The following is a 13,304-nucleotide window of genomic DNA, read 5'->3' as shown; positions in this document are numbered from 1 at the left end:
GTCATTTTCGACCCAAACCAATTAAAAATGTTTGCCCTATCTCTGAATACCCTTTATGAAAATTTCACATGTTTAGACCAGAAATTGGCTGAGTAATTTTGTAGAAACTGCAGAGATCAAAATGTTGTTTACTTTGACCCCAATTTTGACCCCTTGCCATTTACTTTTTGGGCTCAAATCAAATTAAAAAGGTTTGATTCATGTCCAAGTAACCTACATTTAAAAGTTCAAGCGTTTAGACCAAACATTGGTGGAGAAGTTTAGTAGAGTTTTCGAAGGGCAAATTGTTGAACTTTTACCCCTTGACAGCCAAATTTCTGGCCGAAACCCTATCAAAACGATTTTCCCAAATCTCAATATTCCTTATGTCAAATCTCGAGTCTCTAGATCGAAAATTGTCAGCGTTATTGGGTAAGGAAATGTACATAGACATTTTCTCTTTTATAGATATATAGATATACATAACGCAATCATGAAGAGAAGACTTAAATTCATGATTAAAAACGTTTAAAATAAAGTTAACGATATTAAAAGAAGATAAGAGAAAATGGGGGAGTCAGCTGACCGGTTTCGCCCTCGCTTCATCAAAGCTGTATTGAGGGATTAGTTTTGGGGTAAAAAACGATTGGGAATCGAAAATATGTACACATCAAATCACGTTGAGTTAAGTTATGTATGGGGGAAAATGGGGGAAAGCGTTTAAATACAGCAACATTATATTACTCGGAGATACTAGAGACTAATCACGGTCAAACCAAAGAGGCATTCCTTCTGTTTACAGAGGGAAGGCCTTTTCAACTGAACGTGAACAGTCTCCAAGATCTTTAAATGAAATAATGAATGAGCACGACTCATAATTGAAGAAGAGTTCGTGCTAAAGTTCGCTGCACAAGACGCATTTTTTTTTATAAGATGGTCAGTAATTGAAGACCCGTATGTATTGGCAATTACGTGTGTGGTTTGGTATGCCTCCATTTCTGATTTTGGTAGGTACGTGTTGTTGGACTCTTCCATCCAATCTTAATGTTGCTCGACCCACGTAGTTGGCACTGCAACTACATTAAAAATTGTAAATTACATTATTATTATTATGATAGGGGGATATATGCGTCAACTCGTCATTTTATTCATCGTTCTTTACTTAGCAAGGGGATTTCTGGGTTTTCAGTAGTAATTAAGGGATTATCGGCCTGATTGATTTTTGGGTGGAGAGGAAAAGGGTGACTTGATTTCGATGAGATTCAGGAATTTTTTTACACCTCTGTCTTTTAGCATTTGAATCTTATTTAAAACACGTCTTCGTAATTAATTTTAAACTATCTACTATTATGTAAAAAAATGTATTGCGCGCGCGAGACTGTTCCTATGAACTCGAAAACGACTGAGTTGATTTATTTTTTTAATTTGATTATTTTTATTATTGGAATCTCTTCGATAATCGAAATAATTCAATGAAAGAATGAACAGGTTATTTTGACCAAAGTGAACACCTTATACAGCCTAACATCACAATTGCATTTGAGAAGTGTTATTACTGAACAAGCCGAAAAGCCCGACACATAAAATCAACAGTACGTTATTTGATATGACAGGAGCGCGTTCGAAATGAATGTTTCTGTTTAAAGCACAATTGAAGCCTGATATTAACGCTTTCATTTTAAATTTGAAATCAAGCCATTGTATATAAAAAAGTAATTTTATAAAATCCACAATAGTAAATTCTCTACAGTGCAATGTAGACTACAATGTATTGTGGACTAAGCTCCCTCGAAGTGCACCGCGATGGGTCCTCAACTAGAGTAGGCAATCAATTGATTTAATTGAAAATTAGACGATTTCACCGATTTTGATGACAATAAAAATATGAGAGTGTGGAACATTCGGTTATCATTTAATCCTGGGCAACGTCAATTTTCCTCCTTAGGCCTGAATAAAAATAATTTAAAATCACAGTAACTGCGAGAACTTAGAAATTATACTTAATGCACTGAATAATAAAATACTAAACGGGAGTGGAGAAAATTACTAAAGTGCGTTGAGAATGTCACTAATATAGCAACAAGACAACACTGAGACCTAAAATCTAACGATTAGCAGCAACCCACCATTTCTCCATAGAAGAATGTCTCTCTGTCGAATGCGACGTTGTATCACGCACCGCATAAATATTACATAACTGAATGGCTAATAAAAACAGACTATGTGTGACAGCTCAGTATTATAAATCAAGAAGAATAAAGATGCTACAATATTTAGAAGTGTTGGTCCTAGACGAATGCGACATTAGCTGACTATAACTTTTAAGCGTGTGCGGACGTGAGGTAGTATACGGCTGAACGCGAAAATGGTGAATCCATTTGCGCGCGTGTTTTCTTACGAATCAAGCAGAGTCCAAGGAATGTGTAAAGGGGTGGATCAGTTGACATCAAAGCTTTAACGTAGCGAGCGAGTTTCCCAGCTGTTCACGGCATGGCTTGCGAAAAGACTTAGATGTGAAGGTAAATATGACACACGGCATACTCTTGTCTTTGGCTTGGGTGGGGGAAATAACAGTAACGTGCGTGTGTAAGCATATAGACTGATCTGAAGAATATATGATGATTGCAACGTCTTGTCAAACGAGTGCCAATCCCGCAGGCACTTAAAGTCCATGAGCCCAAAAATGACTTCACACGCTCAAGCAGGCATGCCATTGAAGACGGTCATTAAGATCAATTATTACATGCTTCCAGCATTTCAATCCTACACACGTCACAATTTTTCCATCGCCACAGGACCACTTTTATAGACAAATGCTTGAGGGAATATCTATACACAGATGATGTTACAGAGTCTTAGCTATGTACGACAGCTAAGTCTCTCTCTCTGTTAAAAATGTTGAGATCCAGCAACAAACAATAGCAAGATAGCCAGCAACAAGTTAAACTGCAGACCAGCTTAATGCCGGTACTGGTATCCCGCTTTATGTTTTTTTTAAATCAGAGATTTGCTTCTCCTAGAAAGGTTGCCTCCACCACGGCTTACAGGAGTCCTCTCCACCCAAGCACACACAGTGCTAGTTGGCCATTGACCCCGACCTTTGGAAGGTCTTGTTTTTAATCCTTCAGGGAGACTAGCCACCCTCCTCACCAAACAAGTCTGGTGGGAGTACCAGTTTAGTCGCCGGTGACCCTACCATGAGGCAGGTAATACTGGGTTACATGGTACCAGTAGCATATGACATGACATACATATATACCCCCTTTCATACACACACACAATATATATATATATATATATACATATATACATATACACACACACACACACACATTAGTGGTCTGGACAGGCCACAGATGAGACAACCGAAGCAGCAAAACTGAGGCTGCCTGCCAGGACTCTATATATGCAAATGTAGGCAAGTTTGGGAATATTTTATTGGTCTGAAAATATAGGTTCCGTTCTACCAATTGTCATAAAACTTTAACCATGGAATATTATTATAATCTTCAAAAAGCCTGCAAATTTTCATGAAGTTTCGTCCTATAGAACTAAAGATATGAGCATTTCAATATTCAATCTGGCTACGAATATATGTATATATATATATATATATATATATATACCAAATTTTTTGGCAATTTTATAAGTTCGAAACCTCAGCGACTATTAATCAGAATTTAATAAATGAAGCCTCGTTGGAAAGCTAATGATCTGAATTGTGTAGTGGGCTATGCGATCTTTACCTTTAAGGTCGCACATTAAGATCATCCAGAGCTTATTTTTGGCATTTATTTTTACAGCCATAAAATGTCACAATCAGTCATTTGTTTTTCTAGTTTTACATATAAATGACAAACTATCTAATATTTCCCCCAAACTTCATTGACGGGAGACAAAAACATGCTGTTATGGTTTCAAATGATTGAAATTATTATTTCAAATCATTTGAAACCATAACAGCAAGTTTTTGTCTCCCTTCAATGAAACTAAGTAGAGACTAAATTCAGAATATTTCTCATATTATATCTCCCCTCTTTGGTTTTCATATATAAAGTAAATTTCACAGTGAATAAGGATTATTTGATATTGGATAGATTCATAATCGTACTCTATTATAAGAGTTGAGATATAGTATGAGAAATATTTGGAATCAAGTCTCCTCTTGCTGTTATTTAAACTCATTTGAAACCATAGCAGCAAGTTTTAGTCTCCCCTGCATGAAGGTCAGAGGTTTTGGGGAAAGATATATATTAGTGTCGGGGATATTTATCAGAATCTGGACTTTTAGAGGTATCGAACTCGGTAGTGGAAAATGTTGTGCCTATTTTTCGATGCTAAAACTATAAACTATTCATTATTTTTCGTTTAAAACTAAATTTACCATTACTGGTACAAATGAGGAAATCACAAAGAATTTAAACTACTCGTAAAATTAAAAGTTATAATTACCATTCCGCAAGTATATTTTACGTTCGCTTAAATATATAAACATCTTACATAGATTTTACTGTAATCCGTATATTGACAAACAAAATAAAATATGGATAAATACTGAGAGCTTTTCTAAGAAAAAGTTAATATATTTGAATCCTCTCAGCACTTATATATATATCCTACGAATCCTGACGATGGTGAAACGGAATATTTCTGTAGCTTAATTACCATATATATATATATATATATATATATATATATAATTTAAAAAAAAAACTTACTAAATTTTATTCATTTGTTTTTGTTTGCGATACTTTTTGAATAAATCAAATTATTTATACGAAAGTGCATTTTTACAAAACTACGAGTTGGGAATAATTTTCCTTTTACCAATTTGATACCCTCAAATGGGGTGCGGCATATGTATTCTTTGTAAAATATAATTATCCACTTACACGTGTTCCGCAGTCTACTATCATCTGCCATGCAGCCAATCCGATGAGTCGTTGACGACGAAACGTGTCAGTGAATAATTAAAATTTAATAACTTACTATTAGTGCGTGCAAAAGTAATGATTTTGTCGTTCAACTTTAATGTAAAAAAAACAAAAAAACAAAAAAAAACATTTTTGCACCAACCTAATATATATATATATATATATATATTACTGATGGGACAATACCTATATTCTCCCGATTCAAATAAAATTACCGATTCCGAACTTATTCTCGGTTCGGATTTTTTGTAAATTTCTTCAGATTTAACTATAAAGTTGATACTTTTTTATCGATTACCGTAAAAAGACAGGTTCAATATGCAGGTATATTCTCAAACATGAAAATACACTTGTGGAGGGATGCTCAATAGATTTTAGTTTTACTGGTAGTTTAAAGTCAATAAATATTTGTTTTATCATTACTACCTGCACCGGGAGATTTTGCTTGAGTAAAAGTAAATAAAAAAGACTTAAAAGAATCGTTTTTTTTGCATCGAGAAATAGACACACATTTTTTCCGATAGCCCCAAAAGTTAAGACTTTTCCGGTCTCCAGTTCGTCGTCTGCAAAGGTCAAATCTTTTAACTTTGACCTCTTGGCAATCAAATTTTCGCTCTAAAAAAGCTGCGTTTTTGAAACCCCTTTATGTAAAATTGCAAAAGGTTTAGACACAAAATTGGTTGAATAGTTTACTAGAGACCGCAAAGGTAAAAAATCTGTTGAACCTTGATCCCGTAGCAGCAAAATTCTCGGCCAAAAACCGATTAAAAAGCTTGCACTATGTCTGAATACACTATGTAAAATTTCAAATATTTAGACCAAAAATTAGCTGAGTAAGTTGGTAGAGATCGCAGAGGTCAATAATTTAAAATTTGGATCCTTTAACATTCAATGTTTTGGGCTCAAATAAAATTTAAAAAGTTTGATCTATGTCTAAGTGAGTACATCTAAAATCTGAAGTGTTTAGACCCAAAATTGGCGGAGGAATTCGGTAGAGTTTTCAACCGTCAAATCGTTGAACTTTTACCCCTTGACAGCGAAATTTGTAGCCGAAAACCGATTATAATGATTTTCCCAAATCTCAATACCCCTTATGTCAAATCTCGAATCTGCACACTGAAAACTGACAGAGTAGGGAAATGTATACACGCAGATACAATTTCACTTTATATAAGTTATTGTTTTTAGGAATACTAGCATAGCATAATATATCTATTATGGTTAATAACGTAAAGAAAAAATGTGATTATCATTGATACCGCGTGTTTAAGAAAGTGATATAAATAGATAAGAATAAAGCTAGAGCTCTTTTCTAAGGAAGCAAAACGCAAATTGGTATCAAGATTATTCCGTGTAATTTAAAGATATGTGTGAGTCGCGTTTCAATCCTGACTTGAGGTAGTTGCCTGTCTAGCCGCACTGATGAGCTGTGAAACAGCGAAACAGTACTGTATGTGGATGACTAATATATATATATATATATATATATATATATATATATATATATATATATATATGTGTGTGTGTGTGTGTGGGTGTGTGTGTGCGTGCATGTGTGTTTATATATTTCTGTATATGTGTATGATTTAATGCATTATATATATATATATATATATATAATGCATACTAGCAAAAGTACCCGTCGTTGACTGGATTAAAAACAGCCTACAGCAAATGGACTCTGATTTATGAAAGTATGATAGATTATGAAAAGGAACGGTTGTAAAGAGATAGCTTCGGATTTTGGGATATCAAAACCAAGCCAAAATATGATGAAAGTAAAAATAAAATAGATAAACCCCATAATTTATTATACCATACCTATTCACGCTGAAACACTTATCACAATATTCTGTGGATCTATATTAAAAAACCTTGTTCAACTTTGTGACATATTTCCATTCTATGAAGGTCAGGTGCGAACGAACACCCCATAATTTTATTATACCATATTTCTTCACACTGAAACATAATTATCAAAGTATACTTACGCAGATAGATATGAGAAGTCTTTATTAAAGTTTGTGCCTATTTACATTCTATGGAGGCCAGGCGCGAACGCAGATCCCACAATTTTATTATACCATCCCTATTTTAGTTAAAACATACTTATAAAAGTATTCTTATGTACATCTATATCAAAAACACTTGTAAACGTTTTTTTTTTTTAATTTTTTTAATTTTTTTATTTCCAAACTCTGTGGACCAGGCGCGGACGCAGACCTCACAATTTTAATGAACCACCGTTCTGCCAGATCAAACATACCCATTCCTGTGTCTCGATACATTTTCTATCATTATATGTAATCAGTTTTTTAAAATAGTTAACCATATAGGAGCCTTTTCGTGACCAGACACACACGCACACACAGACACTCAACTTATATATATATATATATATATATATATATATATATATATATATATATATATAGCCATATACACTTGAAAATTCAGTATGTTATTGCTATACATCTTATGAGATGACTGAATAATTATTCTGGTGTCAGGATCACATGACCAGCTACAGTAGGAATTGGAATACACCTTTACTAAAGCCTATTTGCAACAGCTGGTTAATTTCAAAAATGTAATCTGGATGTGAAGACAATAGAAGAACGATAGACAATAAAATATTTTAAACTTAGAAAATGCCACAGAAACGTATGGAATGCTTCAGACTGCTTTTGGACTATCTTGCATGAATCGAGCATCAGTTTTCGAGTGTCATAAGAGATTCAAGGAAAACGGAGTTTGTGGGGAATATAAGGAGTAAGGAAGTCAGAACACCAGAGGTGTTTGGCTAAATAAAGAATGTCATCGTGTGTCTGGCAGGACAAAAGTGCACGGTTTTATATCAGTATGGGAACTGTACACGCAATTATTTGCGAGGAACTGAAGATGCGGAGGATTTACGCAAAGTTTGTCCCAAGGGTGCTCCATCCTTGGCACAGACTATTTGACCAAGATGGGCATCAAGACAGTACCTCACCCTCACTATATGTAAGACTCTGTTGTCTGTGACTTGATTATTCCCTAAGCTCAAGGAAACCCTTAGAGGCTGTCGTTATGGAGACAATTTAGATGAAAGAGGTTGTCACGAAGGTCGTTGACACGCTTACACGAGAGGAGTTCCATAGTGCGTTTCAGAATTTGTTGCATTGCAACTGAGGGAGATTACCTCGAAAGGGACTAGAGTTTCATGTGCGTACTATCAGTAAAAGTACGTGCCTGGAAAATTATTGAACGCACCTCGTACGTCCTCATGCAACTTTACTAACTGTGAATCTATTATTAGAATTTGTTTGGGAAAACTTGACCTATCCCGAATATTTTCCTGGCTTAGCTCCATCGGATTATCATTTATTTCGTTGATTACTATACTATCCAGATGATCTTAGGTTAACGTCATGAGGGAAGATTGAATACGAGTTTAAATAATATTTTCACATCAAAACGTAAGAAATTTAGCAAGCAACGCATTGTTTGACAGCTCGAATAAAAGCATAGAGAGGGAAGCTCCTTATGAACAATAATTGCTAAAACACAGCTTTTTATTTTAAAAGTTATAGAATAATTGGCAAAAAAACCTTTGAACCGACGTATTATAAAAGATTGTTACAATACATCAAGAGTAACAGACGATACAAAGAAAAAATAAAATCCAGAATCCACAAGCGTAGGATTATTTAATAGGGCAAATGAGATTTACATATTGAACAGCTTATCGGCGATTTTAACGTGGTGCCTATATATATATCTCACTATATAACTGTACATTATTTAATCTTTAAAAAGAAAAAAAAAGCTGTTTATTTTTAAACAATATTTAGGGGATTAAACTAGGTTTTAGGTCAATTTTGAGATTAACGCCCACGGTAATTTTAACATAGATACCTTTAACCATGTCTAGACAGAGGGCGGATATAACTTACAAAATAATAGGTGGAGTGAGATAAGTAGCCAAAGCGATAGATATCAATGATAAAGAGGAGGGGGTACAAAAGTGTGTGTGTGTGTGTGTATATATATATATATATATATATATATATATACACACACACACACTTTTATATATTTCTGTAGAAATATATTTTCTTATTATATATCAATCCTTATTTAAGAAGCTCAATGAAATTACAGAGCAATATAGAGAATAAGTGACAAAAAGATATATATCAAAATTCATCTAGTGACATATGGCCGAGTGGTGCTAGACGTTGTATCAAAGTTTACAGTTACCCAAAGGTGCTGAGTTCAATCCTGAACGAAGGCAGTGAAAAAGTAACATTGAAAAACAGAGAATCAGCAACTATGCCCCAAAGCCTAGCTGGAGTCCGAACACGGTACCCCCGTAATAATAATAAAGGGTTGGGTTCGAGACTCCTAACAAACCGTTCACCTGACGAAGGCCGGAGGGCAAAACGGCTGAAACGTTGTGACAATAACAACCAAGATGAGGAAGTCAGTCCGACAATCTCAATCAATGAAAACAACTCATCTAAAAAAAAAAAAAAAAAAAATACAGACAATTACTATCAAAATTCATGATGTTGAACATCTTATTTATTACTTTAATTCAGATACTGTCAAGAATTGTATAAGTCAACTGAATTTAAGGATTAAATTATGAGATGGGTCAACATCATGAATTTTGGAATATAACTTTTTGTCATGTATTTTCTCTCTCTCTCTCTATATATATATATATATGCAGTATTTTAAAGAGATATTTTGTGAAATATTACGAATGACGCCTGTCTGCATATTTGTTGCGGATCCTTTCAAAATGCTATTAAAACTATATTTTATCACGTGGTTACTGGCAAAAGGTTAATTAAGCATGAATGTTTTAGTTTGTTATGAATACCTAATAATATGAAGATGGCTTGGCAACGAACCGAAAGTAATAGAGTACACAACGAATGCAGCACATTTATATGCTAGCTCCAATTTTAATTAAAAAAAATAATAAGCCTAAAACCAATGAAACATAAAATTTGCACACAATATGTAGTATTTAATGATATATACATTATATAGATATTATATGTATATAAATGCATATAAATGCACGCACCTACACACACACACACACACACACACACATATATATATGTAAATGCACGAACTTACAAATTCATACATGGATATGCACGTACACATCCACATATATTCAGGCATATATATGCAGATGCACACATATACATGTATATGTACGTAATGTGTGTGTGTGTGCACGTACACGCACACACACACACATATATATATATATACGCATAGGTATGCATACATGTATATAGACATACATATATACACACATACCTACACACGGTAACTTAGATATACGAACATTTTTATACACATTTACGTACACACACATAGCAACGTATATATACACAGGTCTTTAAACACATCTATACATATATGTGCACGTATACAAATATATAGGTGTAAATATATATATATCAGTATACACATATATGCACATTATATTTACATAATATATAGATTAATCGTTTGTAAGATATAGTCTGTGCGTTATTACATTTTTTAGAGGTGTGATATAAAGAAAACGGGCGCTCGAAATAAATGACGGAATATCTTAAGATATAGCGGCCACATTTATTTGCTAATATTGCTGGAAGAGGCATGAATACGAATGTTAACCTTAACTATTTACAAAATAATCAACGTACTTAGCAATATGGGTCAAATATACTTTAAATACGTCTATCTCCTCATTTGTAAAAAAAAAATGAAAAATAATCCCCCCCAAAAAAACAACAACAAAACGAGTATTTACATTAGTTAGCACATCTGCAGTGCCCCCAGTGGTTGGCTGTCAATGAAATTTATTTGTATACGTATACTTCTCAATGTTTGTGGTTAGAAGTAGAATGTGTCGACTGGTTTCACGAACGAGACTTCTATGGATTTTCGAGCCCGTATTAGAAGGTGGCCAAGTGGGGCTCGACCAGAGTTACAAGCAAGTCGGACATATTGTAGAAGCATGGGATCCCGATTGTAATGATTGGAGGCAAGGGGAAAAGGGATAATGGCCGACAGTGATTGCTATCGGAATTCTTAACAAGTTATTCCTGTTGTGAGTGGCTTTATTTGTGAACAGTGACCTTTTATGTAAAGCAATTAACTTTGTCTGAGAACGACAAAAGATGTGTTTACATAAATGTCCCCTGGGCGAAGACAGAGAAACAAGAAAAGGAGGAGAAATAATAAAATAAGGGAGAAGAAGCAGGAAATGGAGAAGAAAAGTTTGAAGAAAAAAGAAAAAGGTTGAAGAGAAATAAGAAAAGATTAAATAAAACGTGGAAGAATATTTAAAAAAAAAAAAAGACAAAATAAAAGGAAAAAAAACCCAGCAAAATCGGTGAAAAAAAGGACACATAAGAAACAGAAATAAAGACAACGACAAAGAAAGACAACCGCAAAAGAAAACAAAAAGATGAAGATGTGAAAAAGATGAAGATGTGAAAGAAAAAAAAAATTACGGGAGTTGACGAAAAGGGACGCTGACCAGACCGAGAAAGAAAGGACAACGCACATAGAAAATACGCTATAAGTTATTGGTAGGCCGAATTTGTACAAATAGACGACTAAAATGTAGAAATTATGTAGATAGAGAGAAAGAAGACAAAGACGTAGAAAAAGAGGTTCGATGTAGAAAAAGAAAGCGAAAGAGAGATATAGAAAAAGAAAAAGAAAGAGAACATGAAGGGGGGAGGGAAGAGGAAAGGAGAATACAAAAAGAAAACGAAGAGAGACAGATCATGAAGATAAAGAGAGAGAGAGAGAGAGCGCGCGAAGACGAAGCCATAAAAGAAGACTATTAGAGAGAGAAAGGTCGTGAAGACTATTAGAGAGAGAAAGGTCGTGAAGACTATTAGAGAGAGAAAGGTCGTGAAGACTATTAGAGAGAGAAAGGTCGTGAAGACTATTAGAGAGAGAAAGGTCGTGAAGACTATTAGAGAGAGAAAGTTCGTGAAGACTATTAGAGAGAGAAAGAGCGTGAAGACTATTAGAGAGAGAAAGAGCGTGAAGACTATTAGAGAGAGAAAGGACGTGAAGACTATTAGAGAGAGAAAGAGCGTGAAGACTATCAGAGAGAGAAAGAGCGTGAAGACTATCAGAGAGAGAAAGAGCGTGAAGACTATCAGAGAGAGAGAGAGAGAGAAAGAGCGTGAAGACTATTAGAAAAAGAGAGAGCGTGAAGACGAAGAGAGAGAGAGGGCGTGAAGACGATAAGAGAGAGAGAGAGAGGGCGTGAAGACGATAAGAGAGAGAGAGAGAGGGCGTGAAGACGATAAGAGAGAGAGAGAGGGCGTGAAGACGATAAGAAAATAAAAAGATGAGAGAAAAGAAAGGGGGAACGTATAAAGAAACAAAGAGGTACAAATGGGAAAGGAAATCTAATTCATCTTTTGAAGAAGAATATAAAGAAAATGAAGCCAAGATCTTAAATAAATTCAAAAAGAGGAAAATGATACTTGGAAAGAGTTGACTGCATGGAATTTTACTGTTGACAACTAAATGGAATGAAAATTCTCTTGGGAAAGCTATGATGGAATTTTGATTACACAACATTCCTCCACCATCGTTGAAAAATACAAACCGCGGAGATAATAGAGCTTCATCTGAACAACTTTCACATAATACAAGAATCTATTCGGAATTGACAAGGAATCATTTTACTTTCTGTTACGGTCTTCTTGTAAAGACAATTTTTACAATTTCGGTAAAATAATTTAATGAATGGAAATATCTAATTACATCGTGGAACGATAAAAGTGTCGCCCTTAATAAAATAAGACTAGAGTTTTATTTTTAAAACTTATCGAAAAATCAATTCAGGTAACTTTATTGTGTAGTAGAGATGACACCTATTCGATGTAGCCGCCTTCAGCATCAATCACTGCCTCGATATGGATCCGGAACTGGGTTCATATTTTTTCCACAAGCACTGACGGGAACTCGACGAATATTCGGCGGTTGGCGCCGATTAGGATGGCTTTGGTGTTGTGAGAGGTCATGTTGGTGATGTTGCTTACGTATGACCAAACGAAGTAGTCCATCGGGTTCAGGTCAGGGGAAGACACAGGAGAGTAATATAATGTGAGATAATTTTCCATTTTGATTTAAATGAAATAGCGGCAATTTTTCACCTGCTAACACAAAGTTTTTTTTTTTTCAATAATTCAATAATATTCAGGTAATTCCGACTGCATAATTTCGAAGCTACGATTGCACTTATTAGAATTGATAAAAAAGAAATCAGACGAAACCATTGTTCCTTTTTTAATCTTAACACTCCATTTATCGACTACAAAATATCGTCCCAATTCTATAGAAGCGCCGAAAATATTGCTGTTT

The 13,304-nt window shown here is 34.6% G+C and overlaps 1 protein-coding gene across 4 annotated transcripts in view; it reads right to left on the bottom strand.

The window, feature by feature from the left end:
* Positions 1-13,304, bottom strand: part of LOC145258222 (semaphorin-5A-like) — a 457,393-nt gene that overhangs the window by 122,405 nt on the left and 321,684 nt on the right. The gene's annotated exons all lie outside the window — the stretch shown is intronic.

The sequence above is a fragment of the Euprymna scolopes genome, chromosome 33 (genome assembly GCF_053919585.1).
Source record: "Euprymna scolopes isolate OS-2025 chromosome 33, ASM5391958v1, whole genome shotgun sequence".
NCBI classification, from domain to species: domain Eukaryota; kingdom Metazoa; phylum Mollusca; class Cephalopoda; order Sepiida; family Sepiolidae; genus Euprymna; species Euprymna scolopes.
This window is presented reverse-complemented; position numbering and strand designations above follow the sequence as displayed.